The sequence below is a fragment of the Canis aureus genome, chromosome 24 (genome assembly GCF_053574225.1).
Source record: "Canis aureus isolate CA01 chromosome 24, VMU_Caureus_v.1.0, whole genome shotgun sequence".
NCBI classification, from domain to species: domain Eukaryota; kingdom Metazoa; phylum Chordata; class Mammalia; order Carnivora; family Canidae; genus Canis; species Canis aureus.
Window position 1 is genome coordinate 25,150,145 of NC_135634.1, and position 15,247 is coordinate 25,165,391.

Genomic DNA, 15,247 nt, shown 5'->3' on the forward strand with positions numbered 1-15,247 from the left:
ACAGAGAAAGTTTCCCTAAGCAACTCCCAAACCACAACTGCCCCTCTGCCCCTCCCCCCCACCCCACGCACAGGCACTTTCCTTCCTTGCTTCCAGGCTTTGCCTGTTTTGTCTCACCCCTCCTGCCTTCTGCAAATGCCTCAAATCCAAAATCGAAGGCACTTTCTGAAGAGTGTGAGCAAGTAGTGGCCAGACAGTTTCTCTGTAGATGAAAAGTCCGGTTATACCAAGAAGGAACTACTGAACAAGTGCTGGAAGGTAGATATGCCAATAAGAACATTCAAGTAGTGGAGCTCCTGGGGTTTCACTGCCAAAAGTTGAAGCCTGTATTTCCAGAGCCCACACTCAGTCCTCCCCCGGCTTAAGGGTAGGTGTTCTCTTTTGCTCAGTCAACAAACTCTGGTCCTGACAAGTGGAGGAAGGTCTGAAGTGGCATTTGGAAGTTAGGAACCAAGTTAATTCCTTCCTTGGGTTCCCCAGGCTTCAAAGCCCCAGGCTGAAGTTTAGATGTTAGTGGTATGAACATACACTGAGGTCCAGTGAGTTTAAATCTCAACCCTGGAGTGATGGGACAAGAAAAGTGACAGTAAGGGACATGTGTGTGGCAGACTCTGGGCTCCTCTGGTTGAGTAAGAGATTCCTGGTAACTTTGATTTTCTCGTGAATATTTTGGAGGAATAGGTACAAAGGTGCTGCAGCTTAAAATGGTGTTCAAAGCTTCAAGTCCTTAGAACCAGATTTTCTACCAGTTAAATCACTCTCTAGGAATATGTGTTAGAGGCTCATGGAAGGCAGAGCATCTCTCTCTTAAAGGTCAGCAAGAGACCTCACCCAGGCTGCAGGATCTTTTGGTGTGTCATCAACTCTCAGGACATTGCTAGAAGTAAGAGCATGGTCGTAAGGAAGCCTGGAGTTTAGTTTGGATGCACAGACCTATGGCTCTGCTCAGGTCTCCCCTCTCTGCACCTCAGTTTCCCTGCAGGCACACAAGGTTTGGAAAAACTTCCCTTATGGTTTGTGAAGATTAAACATTATAGAGCCTGTAAAATGCTTGACACTTAATAGGCTCTCATTAAAAGTAGTTCTTTCTCCTTTGTTCTGGAAGTAGGGGCAGGCAGATTTTACTTCTCTTTATTAAAAAAAAAATTATTAAGTAAGCTCTAGACCCAAGGTGGGACTTGAACTTGCTACTTGGAGATCAAGAATCACATGCTCTATGAACTGAGCCAGCCAGGTGCCCCTATTCCTCTTTTCTTGATGGAAGAACTGAGGAGAAGTCTTGGAAGAGCAGCAGACGACCACCCTTAACTTCCCTGACTTCTCAGGTTAAGCCCCATGGCCACCAGGCCCAGTATTGTTGTGGTGGGGAGCTCTCAGCCCCTCCTCACCTTCACAGCATCTTCAAGGAGCCTAGGCCCAAGCTTAGGCAAGTGCCAGGACTGCAGTGCCTAGTACACCAAATTGGGCCCAGTCTGTTTTAACTGGACTCTTAAAATATCTTGCTGTTTAGGTCCATGTGTGAGTGACTCAAGTTCATTTGACAGCCAAAGGGCAAGCAATTCTTGATACAGAGACGGGTGGCTTTCCCACAGCAGCCTTGCTACTTTGTCCTCTCCTCCCCAGAGATCATTAAACCTGACTGGGCACAGGGGTCTAATTTAATTGCCCCCACTCCACCCGAGGCCCAGATGTATGGAGCAGCCCCCGGATTCTCAGAGCTGCTGCATGGCTGCCAGAGGGGGTGGGGGAAGCATGGTGATTTGCTGTCTCAGAATCCATCAATGCCCAAGTGCTACCATTGGGATTGGCGCTCCAGAACCCAAAGCCAAGAGGTGGTGCTTATGATGTAGGCCAGGCTTTACTCCTTGCTTAAGGCCGACAGGCAGGCCTTGTTCTTTAAAAATTACCAATCTAGCCTCATAAAATGACCAAAAGCCAAAAGAGTCCCCAAATCTCCACCACCTGCTCCAACCACCCCCGCCACACCTGAGGACCCTCAACCAGTGGCCACCACCAGCACCACCTTACTACAGTGTGGATGTAGATCCCAGAGAGAAGAGAAGCCAACTACCCCCACAGGACTAGAGAGCAATGTTCATTCCCATCACCAGGAGGTGGATGAATGATCTGGAGCTGTAGTGGGAGAGCTGGCTTGGTGCATGGAAGTATTCAGTAGGTTCAGTGCTATTACTGCCTAACAGGGTGTGAAAAGTAATATGAATGTGAAATAGTGTGGGAAAATGGAAAGTTTCCAAAGCAGGCAGCGAGGCCCCCTCCACCGCCTGGCCTGGGAAGCTCAGAGTCCCTGCTGCCTCCCGTCTGGCACTAGGAGGCGCTGCTACTGGCCTGGGGCCACTGATGGAATTAAGGACCCAACGAGGGGGCGGTGAACACAAAGACTACTTACTACGGAAGAGGTGGGGGTACTGGGGGCTAAGCTGGCAGCACTGGGGAGAAACTCCAGTAAAGCCTTGTAGGCTCTCCGGTCTTGGCCAAGGAGGTCGACGCTAGGCAGCCTCTTGGAACCTCACTACCTCCCTACTAAAGGTACCGATAAAGACTGACTTTTTACCTTTTTTTTTTTTTTTTTTTTTTTTTTTTACTAATTTTATGAAACAACCTATTAACTCACTGCATAAAGATGACAAGAGGTATGCTTTCTGCAGGGGGTATGAGCGGATGTGAAATGGAAAGGTCCTAGTTGATGGAAATTTCTCCAATCGATTGGTCACAGATCGAGGAGGCACAAGCCTGGCAAGCGTCTCCCAACTGGGTCCTGAAGACAAGGACCCCTCCTCGGAGTCTGACAACACTCCCCGACCACGGCACACAGAGGGGTTCAGACTCTCCTACCTCCCAGGCCTCAGCGATCCCTAATTGCAGGACGCCCAAACCACAGACCGGCAACAGGGGGAGACAGACCACCGGCCGTGCCCCGCAGTAGGTTGGTGCCCAAGCGACTTGTCCTGGGGCGATGGCAGGGCCCTCCAGGAAGGCACCAGAGAAGGCCTGGGACCAGGGTCTCCCCAGGACAGCGTAAAACGACCTCTCAGCTCCCACTCCGCCCGGAGTCGGGCTCTGGACGGTCGCCAGGTGTCTTCAGATGAGAACCCTCTCCGCCACCACCAAGTAACGACTCCGCTGGCAGGGCGGGCCCGGCTGGAGCAGCGCGCTCGCGTTCGGGAGGCCGAGGAGCCTATGCTTCCCCTGGGAACAGGTGCCACCGCATTTGTTGGGCGCACCGTCAGTTTGGAAACGCGGGTAGCTGCAGGCTCCTATTTTCTGCATTCAGGGCCTGCTGCCGGGAGAGGTGGCCGGGCTCCCCTTGGGAACGTTTCCCCAGACCAGGCTGCCTCCCCACCCAGGAGCAGTTGGGTGACCGTGTAGTTGGCTGCCGACGGTACCCGATTTGGAACAGACCCCCGGAATATTATTCTAATTCCCCAGTACTGCGGCGTGTCAAGGGTGGGTGGCCGAGGTCACCCTGGTTTTCTCATGAAATCAGGCGACGTTCTAATCGTAAATCAGAGTTCTAGGACGTGATTTTGAGAGGGGCGCTGATGAAATAAGAGGTTAGAGGGGGAGGGGGGGATGTGGAAGAGCGCAGGGCAGACCGAGGCAGAGGCTCCCGCCGCGGGAGGGATTGGGGGGAGGGGGGCAGGGGGCTCGTCCGCCTGCAGAGAGCCCTAAGTCTCCAGCCTCAGGTTTCTGTCCAGGAGGCCTGAACCTCCTCCTCCAGGGAGCGGGAAGGACAGGAGGCGTGGCTCCACGCGGAGTGGTGGCCCGCGGCCCCGGAGCTTGGAAAAGCCGGCCTTGGCCCCCCGGCCTGCTCCCCGGGCGCCGGCGGTCGGACCGACTCGCGGGGACTCCTCCTCCCGCCCCGGCTCCGCGCGCCGCAGCGCTGAGCCTCGGGCCTGGCGGCGGCCGGCCCCAACCTCTTTCCTGCTTTCCCCCGTGAGCTCACTTCCTCCCCGCGCCGCTCCCCGGCGTCGGCCGGAACCCGCTCCTGGGCGGTGCGAGGCCGCGGGGCGCACGGGGCGGAGGGACGCACGGGCCGCGGGGGGCGCACGGGACTCGGGGGGCGCACGGGACTCGGGGGGCGCACGGGCCGCGGGGGGCGCACGGGCCTCGGGCCGCGGGGCCTCCTCCGCGCTCCGGGGCTTTCCTTGGGGCGACGGCCAGGAGCCGAGAGAAATCCCACTAGCGGGAAAGTGGAGGTCGAAACCTCTGCGAAGACAGGAAATGGCTTCGTTCGTGGCTAAACGCAGAGCGCGGGCCGGGCCGGCGGCGAGTCCTCGTGGTACCCGGTTGCTGCGGCCCAGCCGCCTGCTGTCTCCGCCTGCTTCCTTTCTGTCTCCCCCGCCCCTTACCCCCATGCTTCTCCTTCAGTTTTCACGTGTGTTAAGAAATTCATACGCAGGCACGTTTAAAAAGCAATTTCGCATTTTAAAGTCGGCAGCAGCGGAGGGAGAATTACAAATAGGATTGGATTTAATTAGCTGGTAATTCTCCTCTCATGCCCCCATAATTAAACAGAGATTCTAGAGCTGCTTCAGGGCTCGCAAGTGATTATTACAAGCATATTTTACATTTACATTAAAGTGCTTTCCCCAGGGTGTAATCCAAGAGCTGGCTCCTTTTATTCGGATTTCGAACCTGAGCGCTGAAGCCAGAATATTGCTCCCCCAGCTATGTTGTGGGATGGCCTGTGGGGGCTGTTGTTTAGTTTCCTTGGCTGACTTCTAATTTTGTTCAGTTTTTTTTTTTTTTTTAATTTATGATAGGCACAGAGAGAGGCGCGGATACACAGGCAGAGGGAGAAGCAGGCTCCATGCACCGGGAGCCCGATGTGGGACTCGATCCCGGGTCTACCAGGATCGCGCCCTGGGCCAAAGGCAGGCGCCAAACCGCTGCGCCACCCAGGGATCCCCTTTTGTTCAGGTTTGTTTCCGGGGAGTAAGAAAAGACAGCCGAAGGCTGGGGAAGCCTTCGACTTCAGATCCCACCGAGACTCGCGCCAAAATAATTATATTTAAAGGAAGCACCCTTTTTTGAAAGCGTGAAGTTGTGCAAAACTCAGAGCCACCTTGGTGGATCCCCACCGGGCGTCCAGGGGCGCGTCCTGCCCAAGCACGAGCTTCAGCCCCGACAGCGGACTGGATCCGGCCACACTACGAGTGGACCCTGTTTCCCTGCAGAGATCCAGAAGCCCCGTTTCCTGAACATCCAATCTCTCTGCCCCCGCCCCCATCTCTTCTCCCCCATTTCATCCTTCTCAGTCGCGGGGTGTACCAACCTTCCTCCCTCAGAGATTCCCTGTGAACCGCCGCCAGTTCCGCAGCAGAGCCTCAGCCTTTCTCCAGGGACGCAGCCTGCCCGGAGCTCCAGAAAGGTACCGGAGAAGGCGTGGGGCCGCGCCCCCCCACCCCTACCCCTGGTCCGGCGCAGGCCCCCTCCACCCAGCCCCACCCCACCCGAGCGCTCACCTTGGGACTCCGCAGTGCTGGCGTCCCCCACCCCGCCTCCACCGCCTGACAGTTTCCAGGCTCCAAGCGAAGCGCGTGTCGGTGTTGTCACCAGATCCACGAGGCCTTTGATGAGAGCTGCTTCCCTTTTAAAAAACACCATTCCCTTTCCCCAAGAGAAAAGAATCTATTCTCCTGGACTGGTTTAAACACACACAGACGAAAAGTATCTGTGTTGTGAAAACATCAGCCTTTAATAATTGTCTTGGAGTCGAGTAAAGACTTTCAGGAAATGATGGAGATAGGCCTGCTCAAGTAACCCATCCCCAAACTGTCATTTCTCTGGCTACCTCTCCTCTTGCCTGATCCTCTACATCATTTTTTCTTTTCTTAAAAATGGTTCTTACCGCGACCTCCTTCTTTATGCCTTTATCTTAAACAAGAGATCCCTGGAAATAACTATCTAACCAGAGGAGAGGAACTCACCACTCCCAGTTTCACTAATTAGTGGCACATGCTGGCTGCGTAGCAGGAGCATCTTTGGGCCTGAGTCTTCTCATCTGGAAAGAAATGGTTAGAACAGATGAACTCTAAAGGCCTATTTCCAGTCTTAAATTCAATACTTTCAAGAAAAAAACGTTCCTTCTTACTTTTGAATGGTGTGTGTGTGTGTGTGTGTGTGTGTGTATAACCAGTAAATCTTCTGTGACAAGATGCAGATGAAAAGGACATTTTAAACTTCTAACAGTGTCCTCCTTGCCTAGTTCCTCCCAAACCAGTCTTTCTCTCCTGGCGCAGAAAGAGAGCACCAGGGATAGGTCTCCTGAACACAGCCACCATCCAAGTCCACTTATGGTCACATGATTCATTAGGAACCCTAATCCTCATCTGACCCGGACAATTCATGCACCTCCAGTGAAACCCCATAAAACCAGCCAAGAGGCTGGCCAACATATGCACGCACTAATTAGAGTTATGGGGGCCTTTGGCTTCCAGTCTGATGAACAGTTCCAGGGCTTCAGGGGGCAGAGGGTTTGGGGTACTTTTTACCAAACCTAGTGCCCTCTGGTCTGACAAGGGCATCAGCTGAACACAGTGGGTGATCTGAAAGCTAACCCCAGCCACTAAGACTAAAACCTGGCAGTAGGTCCTTAAGAGGGACTGGCAAGAATCTGCTCAAAGGAGATAAAGGGAATTAGCAGTGAGCTTTTCTTGTTATTACTGCATCTAGTTTTATTATGAGAGAGAGGCAGGAGAAGCCTGAAGTAAAAGAAACTTTTAGCACTTATATGCTTAGCAGTTCTCTCCCTGAACACACACACACACACACACACACACACACACACACTAATGATTGTAGTTTATAAAAAAGCTGAAGATGCTTCCAGCCCCATTTACAAGGACAGGGGAAGGCGTGGTGAGGAGGAGCATGTGGGCTTGAGCCAATTTAATGACTACAGTTCTGGCCAGGTACCGGGAAGTCACAGAACACCCTAGATAGCAGAACTGACTCCATCCCTGGCAGGGGGCTCTGTGCATGGTACTTTTCCTACGAGAGGTGGAGAGGTGTCCTCTTCTCCATCCACATCTGACTCCTAGATAGAAGATGGTCAAGGTCAGTCACTGCCAGCCAGCAAGACCTCTTTGAGCCTCTCTGAGAACTGCAACAATATAACTGAAGGTACCCCCTGCTCTGTATAGGGAGCAATCAACTCTGGCTTTTACCTTCATCTTTCATTGCCTTGTAAAGGGCAAAATATTCAAGGTCTCTAGAGTCTACATACACTTACTTACGATATTGCCAAGTTTATCTGTCATTTTATAATACATAGGTATGTCCCAATCCCTTTCTCCTTTATGTATAACCCATTCAAAATATCTACAGGATAGAATGGGGCAAAACCTCCCTTATAGGAGGAGGAAATTTATGACTTATTTGATGCATAACAATTTAGTCCTTTCCAATTTGTGTTTCAAAGAGTTTGCCTCAAAAAATGAGCCACATTCCCACAACTCTAGAATGTTATAGCCTCACTTTTTCTGCTTGCTTTTCTTTCTTCTTTTCTTCCCTGCTTCCTTATTCTTTGGACTCGACCACAGAGAAAAAAAAAACCCAGTTTGGAGCTTTTAGAAATTGTTTGTTCTGCATGTGCCCTCTCTTTTCCCAGATACTTTTAATTACAATCAGGAGGCATCTTACACCCTGGCCAGATTGTATTTGGTGCGAGTCTCTTTTAAAGTTCTTCAAAGCTTCCAGGGATCTCCCCCCACTGTCAAGCCCTCCAGACCAGCAAAATGGATACAAATGGAGTAACTTTTCTCATTTTAGATCCATAGAGATTATATTCCTATTTGCTTTTCTATGCATTCAGAAGCTCAGGACGGATGTTCAAGAAATGAACAATGGGAGAAGCACCTGGACAGATGTATTCACATGTACATTTTGTAGGTTTCTGACACATGAGAATTACTGCCTATTCATTAGAAATTAATCTGATCAGGGTATATATGAGAGATGCTAGATGCTAAATATATTTAGACTTAATATCTCAGGGAGGAGGATCTAGAGGAGATCTAGAACATACCATAGACTTTCTATTTTGCTTAATTGGTCATAAGCTAGAAATATGACTAGAAAATAATACTTTATGCAGATTTATGCAGAAATATAAAACTTTAGGTGAGGCAAAATGCACACTCCTCTTCTCCTCCTCAAATATTCCTTTCTTATCCCCGGATGTGAATATTTGTCAGTTTAAAGCTATCGGTTCCTCCAGTTAAATCAGGTTTTACTGGGAACACAGACTTGCAGGACTGGCGGAGCTCAGTCCTAAGTACAAAGGTTAAACTAGAACACATCTGAAAAAGGACTGACGTTTCCTAATAGACACTTGAAAATGGACAATTTTCCTCCTTTGTATGAGGAGGACAAGATCCTTCCCTAGAAACAGCTGCCCCTCAGTGGCTCCCCCTCCACACACATCCTTTCACTCCTCTGAGGGTGGGCTAAACACTTTGCCCTAGGACTTCTCCTTTCCCTCAAGCTTTAACCAGGTGCAAAAGTTTTTATTAGGCAAATTCAACTCAGGAAACAATGTTTTAAGCCTAAATCAAAAAAAAGAGGATAGTATAAATTCCTTTAGTGATGTTAACACAACCAACCCAATTCTGCCGCCGCCCCCCCCCCAGGTCATTAGATGGCCCTTGAATGCCAAAAAAAAACTTAGAAGTTCAAACTCCTGTGCCCTTTAAAAAATATGCAAACCAACAACTCCACCTTACTGAAGGATGCAGCTCTTCAGCTGACACTAGTGTTTACATCTCCTGCAGTTTTTCCTGTTGCGTAGTCCCTGCTAGTAAACAACCTAAACTGGTCTCAGGGCGAAGGTCAAATTGCAATATGAAAGGGACTTTTAAAAACTCTTATTTAAAGGTATGGTTTATAGAAAACCATAAGGGGAATAATTTTGTGTTAATAAACAAATCCTCCCCAAATGCAATGTCAGTCACCTTTTCCCACAAAAACTGATGGTTAACTATGTGATTTCCAAGGAGATACTCTTAAATTGGAAACCAGGAGAGATTTCAGGAAACAGACCAGGAGAAAGAACTGGTCAAGGTTTGTAAAACTCCAAAAGGTGGCATTTAGGGAAAAGTGGGGGGGGGGGGCAGGAAGGAAAAGGAAGTGACTTGAAAGAGCCCTTGGTTTCCCCAGCTGTTTGCAGAACTTGGAACATATGGTGCCAGGGTTTTCCAAAGATGACAGCGAATAGAAAATGAAATCATTTTTCCCTAAGTCATGCCTTTCTCAAAATAAAGATACTTCTTCAGGCGGGAGACATTTTTTCCTTCCATAGGGACTTAGAATCAATTCTCTTCTTTTAGTGAAAATAACAGAGTGATTATGGAAGTAAAAGAAGGAGTCAAGGTGTTCATGCTAAAAAAAACCTTTAAGATCAGGCCTGGCCTGGAGTGGGAATATTCAAGCAGGTTCTTCATATTTCACATTTTATAGACAGAATTTTTCCCTAAAGGATACACTTTCATTAGGTCATAAATGCACCAACAGAGGAGAGAGAGAGAAGGTAAGAAGGGTGTGTGTGTGTGTGTGTGTGTGTGCGCGCGCGCAAGCACATGGGGACGCCGGCCACGGTGAGAGGTAGGGTCAGGGGCGGAGTGCTTGCCCCCAGGGCAGAGTTCAGGGACGGTGACTTGAGACCAAACTCTGTGCAGCTTCCTAGGGCTTCTGCTTTGACTTTTTTAGTTCTTCTATTTCCTTCGGGTTCCACTGGAGTGCCTAATTGCCTCAAGTCCAAGTACTTAACTTGCCTAAAGGCCATTAAGAAGAGGGATGGGGGAGAGAGACGTGTTTTTTCCAAAAGTTTGTTAAAAAATGTAACTGGAGGAAGATTTTTATTTGGGGCCTCAGTGCCTGAGCCTAGATGGCAGGGAAAGGGGTTGTCTGAAGACTTTTACTCTCCGCTGGACCCCACTCCTGGACTGGAGAAGTTTACCTCCCCTAACACCCAAGGGATGCGACTTAATGCTCTCAAAGGCTAGTGCTCACCACGTCTGGGTTCCCTGGGCAGGCAGGAGAGAACGCTGCGGACAGGGAACCGCCCTGCCTCAGCTACAGAGCCACGTTGGCTTCTTCGCATTTCTTAAAAAGTGAGTCGGAGTTATGCAACCAGCATAGTTAGCGTCTATCGAGTCCCGGAGAATCTTTACATCCACAGCACTGATTTCACACCTAGAAGTCGCAGCAGTTTGGAAATTACTGTAACACACCGCCCGGATGATATATTGTCTGTCTTAGACCAGATTAGCAGGACACGCGCGCATACCCTACGTTTAAATCACACCCTGAAATGCGGAGAAGATGGTTAGCCCCGTAGGGATTTACACGCGACAGAGGAAAACTGGGACAATTCATTGTTTCTCTTTTTTGATTTCCTGTTTCTAGAGAAAGCATTGGTGTCAAGGACGAGGTAGGTAATGCGATCTAAAAGGCACGCCGGATGCCCCATCCTAATCCGTAGTTCCAGGAAAACTGCCTCCAGTCGACACCGCGTACGTTCCTCTCGCCTGTCCAGCTGCCCCGGCAGGGACGCCCCCAAGGGTCTGTATTCCTAGGGCTGGAAACAAAACAGCTAACCGGGTCTGCTGCGTAAGAGAGCGCTCCAAGATGGACTGCCGGGGAAAGGCATTTTGACCCCGATGGAAATTAGTCATATTGACAGACGCCCAGGGAAGGTAAATTACCCAGCGCGCTGACGTTGCGCAGAAGCGCGCCCCGGTGCGGCTCCGCCGCGGCGCCCAGGGGCCCGGGGCTCCCGGTTCGTTCCCCCAGATGCCGACCAAGCCCCGCTTTGCTTCTCTGGGCCTGGGGTTTCAACGTGAAGGCGCGGAGAGAGCGGTAAAAAGGTGCTCGAGAGTCGTAGGGCAAGAGAAAAACCAAAAAAGGGAAAAAGGGAAAAAAACTAGTGGGAAAGAGAAGTGCTGCGCCATAGTGCAGGCGAGCTGTGGAACCCAGAAGAAAACGAGCAAAATGCGCAGGGGAGGGAGGGAGGGGGGAGGCAGGGAGGGAGAGGACCGCGCGGCCCGGGGCTCCCAGGCCCGCCACTTGGGAGGTCCCGGCCCCGGCGCGGGCCCGGCCAGGCGTCCCCCCGGGGGGCTCGCCGCTCGGGCGGGGTCACGATTCCACCGCGGCTGCGGGCGAGGACTTGAAAACCGAGCGGCGGGGGCTTCAGTCTGGAAGCCAGGCCCTGCGGTCATCAGAGGGAGGCCGGGCCGGGGCGCAGGAACTTTTTACAAGGCGTGTGGGTACAAGGGGGGAAAAAAATCAAAATAAACCACTTTCATCCAGCGTGGGCCGTGAAAATAAAAGCTGCCTTATAAAGGGGGCGAGCGGGAGTTTTGAAATTCAGTGTGTGTTTTGCTTTTACATAAAGAGTTTTGTGGTTTTACCTGATAACCTAGGGGGAACTGTGGGGGATTGAATAACTGCTAGATTTCTTTTCTTTTCTTTTCTTTTCTTTTCTTTTCTTTTCTTTTCTTTTCTTTTCTTTCTTTTCTCTTCTTTTCTTTCTTTTTTTTTCGGAAGAGGGCTGTAATAGGAGTTCACAGGTTTCTCCCAAATCAGCCTGTATCCCAGAACCGCAAACAACTGTATACATCCATCCATATAGGTCATTACAAACTGGGAGACGGTACTTGCGTGACCAGAATATTGTGGCCATAAAGTGGGATCCAGTAGCCCCACCTTCTTTTTGAAAGTGAGTCTTTAAAACCGAGTCTCCAGAGGAGGCGGAATGGAAAGCGTGAAATAGTGTAACATCTCATTTTACCAGAGATTGGACCGGTGACTCCGGCGTGGCTACAAAATACGCGGCCCAGGACGCAAAGAGCAGGAGGATTTGGCCCGGCGGCTGCAGGGAGGGCGCCCAGCCAAGGCCGGGCTTCGGCCCGCGGCTCCACGGAGGGGACTCGACAGCCGGCCCCCCTCCGGGGCAGGGCAGGGCAGGGCTGGGGGAGGCGGCTACCTCCTCCTGGACTTGGGCCTCCTGTCTGCGGTATTTTTAGCTTTTTCTCTCGGGTCCCTGGAGGCTCTTTTGTAAGCCGAATGAAGGCTCTCCAAACTGCCCTCACTGGGAGGGGGTGTGGGAGTAGGTGGAGGCGACTGCACGAGTATTTTGAAAGAAAAAAAAATTACTTACGTTTAAATGGAAACAAAACTCTAGGTTTTTGTCCTTGCTGCCTTGTCTCTCTTTCGTGCCCCCTCTCCCCGGGCCAGGGCCGTGGGAACACTCCAAGTTCCATAATTAAGAGGACCAAGGGGGGTCAGGAGCGGTAGGATCTAGACGTTGGAGCAGAATCCGAGCGTCCTGCGTTCCTCCCTGCTCTCCTGGCCCCTACTGCTCCCCCGGAGCCCGCCTAGGAACCCTCCGGAAGGGAAGGGAGGAGGGGAGGGATCTCCGTTGCCTTCGAGGAAGCAGGGGCACGCGGCATTTGTTTATTTTTTAAATAAAGATTTAAAATAAGTCCAAATGTTTTTGCAATGGAGTTTCCGACCCGTGTGTGCCCAGGGATGCGAAACGCGGGACCCAGACTGGCAACTCGCGAAGGGACGGATGTTTATCACGGAGAAAGCCGGGTCTCGCTGCGCCGCATCACACCTTGGAGATGCCCTGGTCCAGCTTCCCGGCTGAGGCCTCAGCCAGGACCTTCCCCATCCCGCGTCCGCCCATCCAGGACCTGGCTGGGCCCCTGCTGGCCCCGGGGCTCGCCCTCAGCCCCTTCCAGATCCCTGCAGACCTCCCCTGCCCACATACCCCCCCTTCGCAGGCTCAGCGCTGCCCCTCGAAGGTGCCCAGGCTCGCGGGACTGCGCTCCGCTGCGGAAAACTGGGGAGGGAAAGCGGAGCGGAGCGCGGGGGCTCTGTGCTTCCGCCCTGGCTTCCATCCACTCCCCCCCCCGCCGTCCCCACAGCTGCGCGAGGTGCTCCACGTTGCCCCACATACCCGAAGCCGTGCTTCTACCCACCGGATTGCCTTCGGGGCTCCTCGGAGCCGTGTCGACGCCGCGGCGCTGTGGGTCCGCGCGAGCAGGAACCAGCAGGCCCGTCAGGTCTGCGCTCTCGGCAGCGGGGTCGCCCAGCGTGGTCGAAGATGCTCAGAGGAGGAGGAAGCGCCGAGAAAAAAGGAGGAAGGAGGCGGCGGGGTGTGTGTGTGTGCGGGGGGGAGGACCTGACATACACACAAGCGCGCAAAACCGACTTTGGTGATGGGCTTTTTCAGTTTCACACGAAGCGACCTGTAGTATCTGGAGAAGGTTTTTGAAGACGTTTAGGAGGGAGGGTGAGTTTTCTGCTGAGAAACTCAATCTGCCATACAGTAGCGGCCCCATCTGGGATCTGTCACTGCTGACAGCACCACAGGGCACAGACGTGATCTTCTGCACAGCCTGCACTCCCCGAAATACCCTCCTTAATCAAAGGATGTCTGCGCGCCGGAGCTCAGCTGACCGCACCGGGAGCAGAGGGGCCAGCGAATTCCACCCCCCTCCCCCGGCCGCCCCCTCCCCACCGACACAGCCGGGCCCCTCTCCTCTGACCAGCGCATTAATTAAAAGCGGAAAAGAGAGGCTGATGTCATTGCTCTCAGAAGATCATAAACGTAAAAGAGTCATCCTGTGAGAATCCCTGAAAATGACTTTAATGAATAATTTCAGAGACAGTTATGGCTTTGGGTAATTACTGAGCGAGAATATGAAAACCAGATTTGGAAAGCGAAGGCGATGGTCAGGCGGCCTGGCGGCCACTTTCTCCCATTAAAACCGCACCAGCTTTTCTTCACCGCCAAATTCTAGTTACAGACTTTAGATGCATTTTCTTCTTTAGGAATAAAAGCAACAAACACGCATTTTTTTCTTTCCTGCGTTTCTGCCTTATCCGAAAGAAAAAACTGTCAGCTCAAGGCGACAGCAACCCACTTTAAATAGAAGCCAACCACGTACTGGCTTTAGTAGTCATTGGCTTCCATCTTTTCAGGAAGGGGATATTAACAGCCACTTTGATTTAGAATGGTGTCTTTTTTGGCCTCTTCTCTAGGCAATTTACTTAAGAAAGGTTGAAAACTTCTGTCCCTAAGTAAGAAACTCTTTCAAATCCTTTCACCTGGTGAAGCAGCAAACAAGTGAACAGCGAATGACCCCACTTCTTACAGAAGAATTTGCAGGTCTCCCTGACTCTAGCACTTGTTCGCCAGGATGATTTGGTTCTACAGTAAAGAAAGATATTTTGAAACACTCCATCTGGTCACAGGGAAGCATTAGATTGGGTCTGGCTGTTCATGGTTAGTTGTGCATTAAATATACTATTTGAGAAAATTGGCTTATTAGTTGGGGAGGAGGTTGGTGAGTACCCTGTGATCTTTTATATGAACCATTTAGCTGCTTGCAAGCCTATCTCCTTTGCTTAGAAATAAAAACTGCGATTTCCCGGGCATGTGGCCCATGTGGATTCTTTCTACCTAATTCAAGTAAAAAAATAATTTATGCTATGTGCAAGAAAGTATTAATAAGAAGTAATGTAGGCAAAAGCAGTGTAGGTTTTTGTTGTTGTTAGTTTTGTTTGTTTTTGAGTCTGTGTTATCTGGACAACTGCTTATCTGCCTGAGTAGACTACATCATTAAGGAAGATCATGGGGAAGCCACTTCCCAGCACTGTGGGAAATTACATTGTGCGGCTATTACCTGCTCCTCCCCACTCTAAAAGCATAGCTAGGCCCCTCCTTCCTAGCCCCAAGCCCCCGCCCCCAAACTTTCCTTCCCCTTCTGCTGGGGGATAAGGGTGGGTAAAAGAGGGAGTCAAGCTCTCTCAAATGTGACATTTTCACTGACTTAGGAGGAAATGGTCCTCATCCGTTCTAGATTACATGAAGACACTTTGGAATCTGGTGTACTGAGTTGCCTCAAGGAATTGAAAAGGGGTGAACATTTGGGAAATTTTCTCCACTGGATTTCCTGTTTATATTTGATATCCTGCCCTGCCCCCCCTCCCCCAAATAGATCAAATCATGGGCCATGAATTCTTTTCCCTTTTAGCTAAATTCACTGTAAACACCAGCTTGGGCTTTGCAACCTGTGTGAAAATAAATAGCATTTTCTGGGTTTGTTTTGAGTCCTTGACTTGCCCAATTAAATGGAGGTGTAGGACTGATTCATGGGATGGTCAATTCTCTCTCTGTAGAGACTTAAAATAATACAGGCCTTGCCCTACCTCT

The 15,247-nt window shown here is 50.9% G+C and overlaps 1 long non-coding RNA gene across 3 annotated transcripts; it reads right to left on the bottom strand.

The window, feature by feature from the left end:
* Positions 1-4,746: 4,746 nt before the first annotated feature.
* On the bottom strand, positions 4,747-13,415 carry LOC144295915 (uncharacterized). Of its 3 annotated transcripts, XR_013363049.1 has the most exons (7): positions 13,008-13,415; positions 10,033-10,215; positions 7,019-7,060; positions 5,952-6,025; positions 5,487-5,631; positions 5,297-5,382; positions 4,747-5,192 (listed from the first exon to the last, which is right to left on the bottom strand). It is a non-coding gene; the product is annotated as an uncharacterized LOC144295915 (long non-coding RNA). The 3 variants fall into 3 exon arrangements; XR_013363048.1 differs by having other exon boundaries at positions 5,487-6,025; XR_013363050.1 differs by lacking the exons at positions 7,019-7,060; positions 10,033-10,215.
* Positions 13,416-15,247: the final 1,832 nt, after the last annotated feature.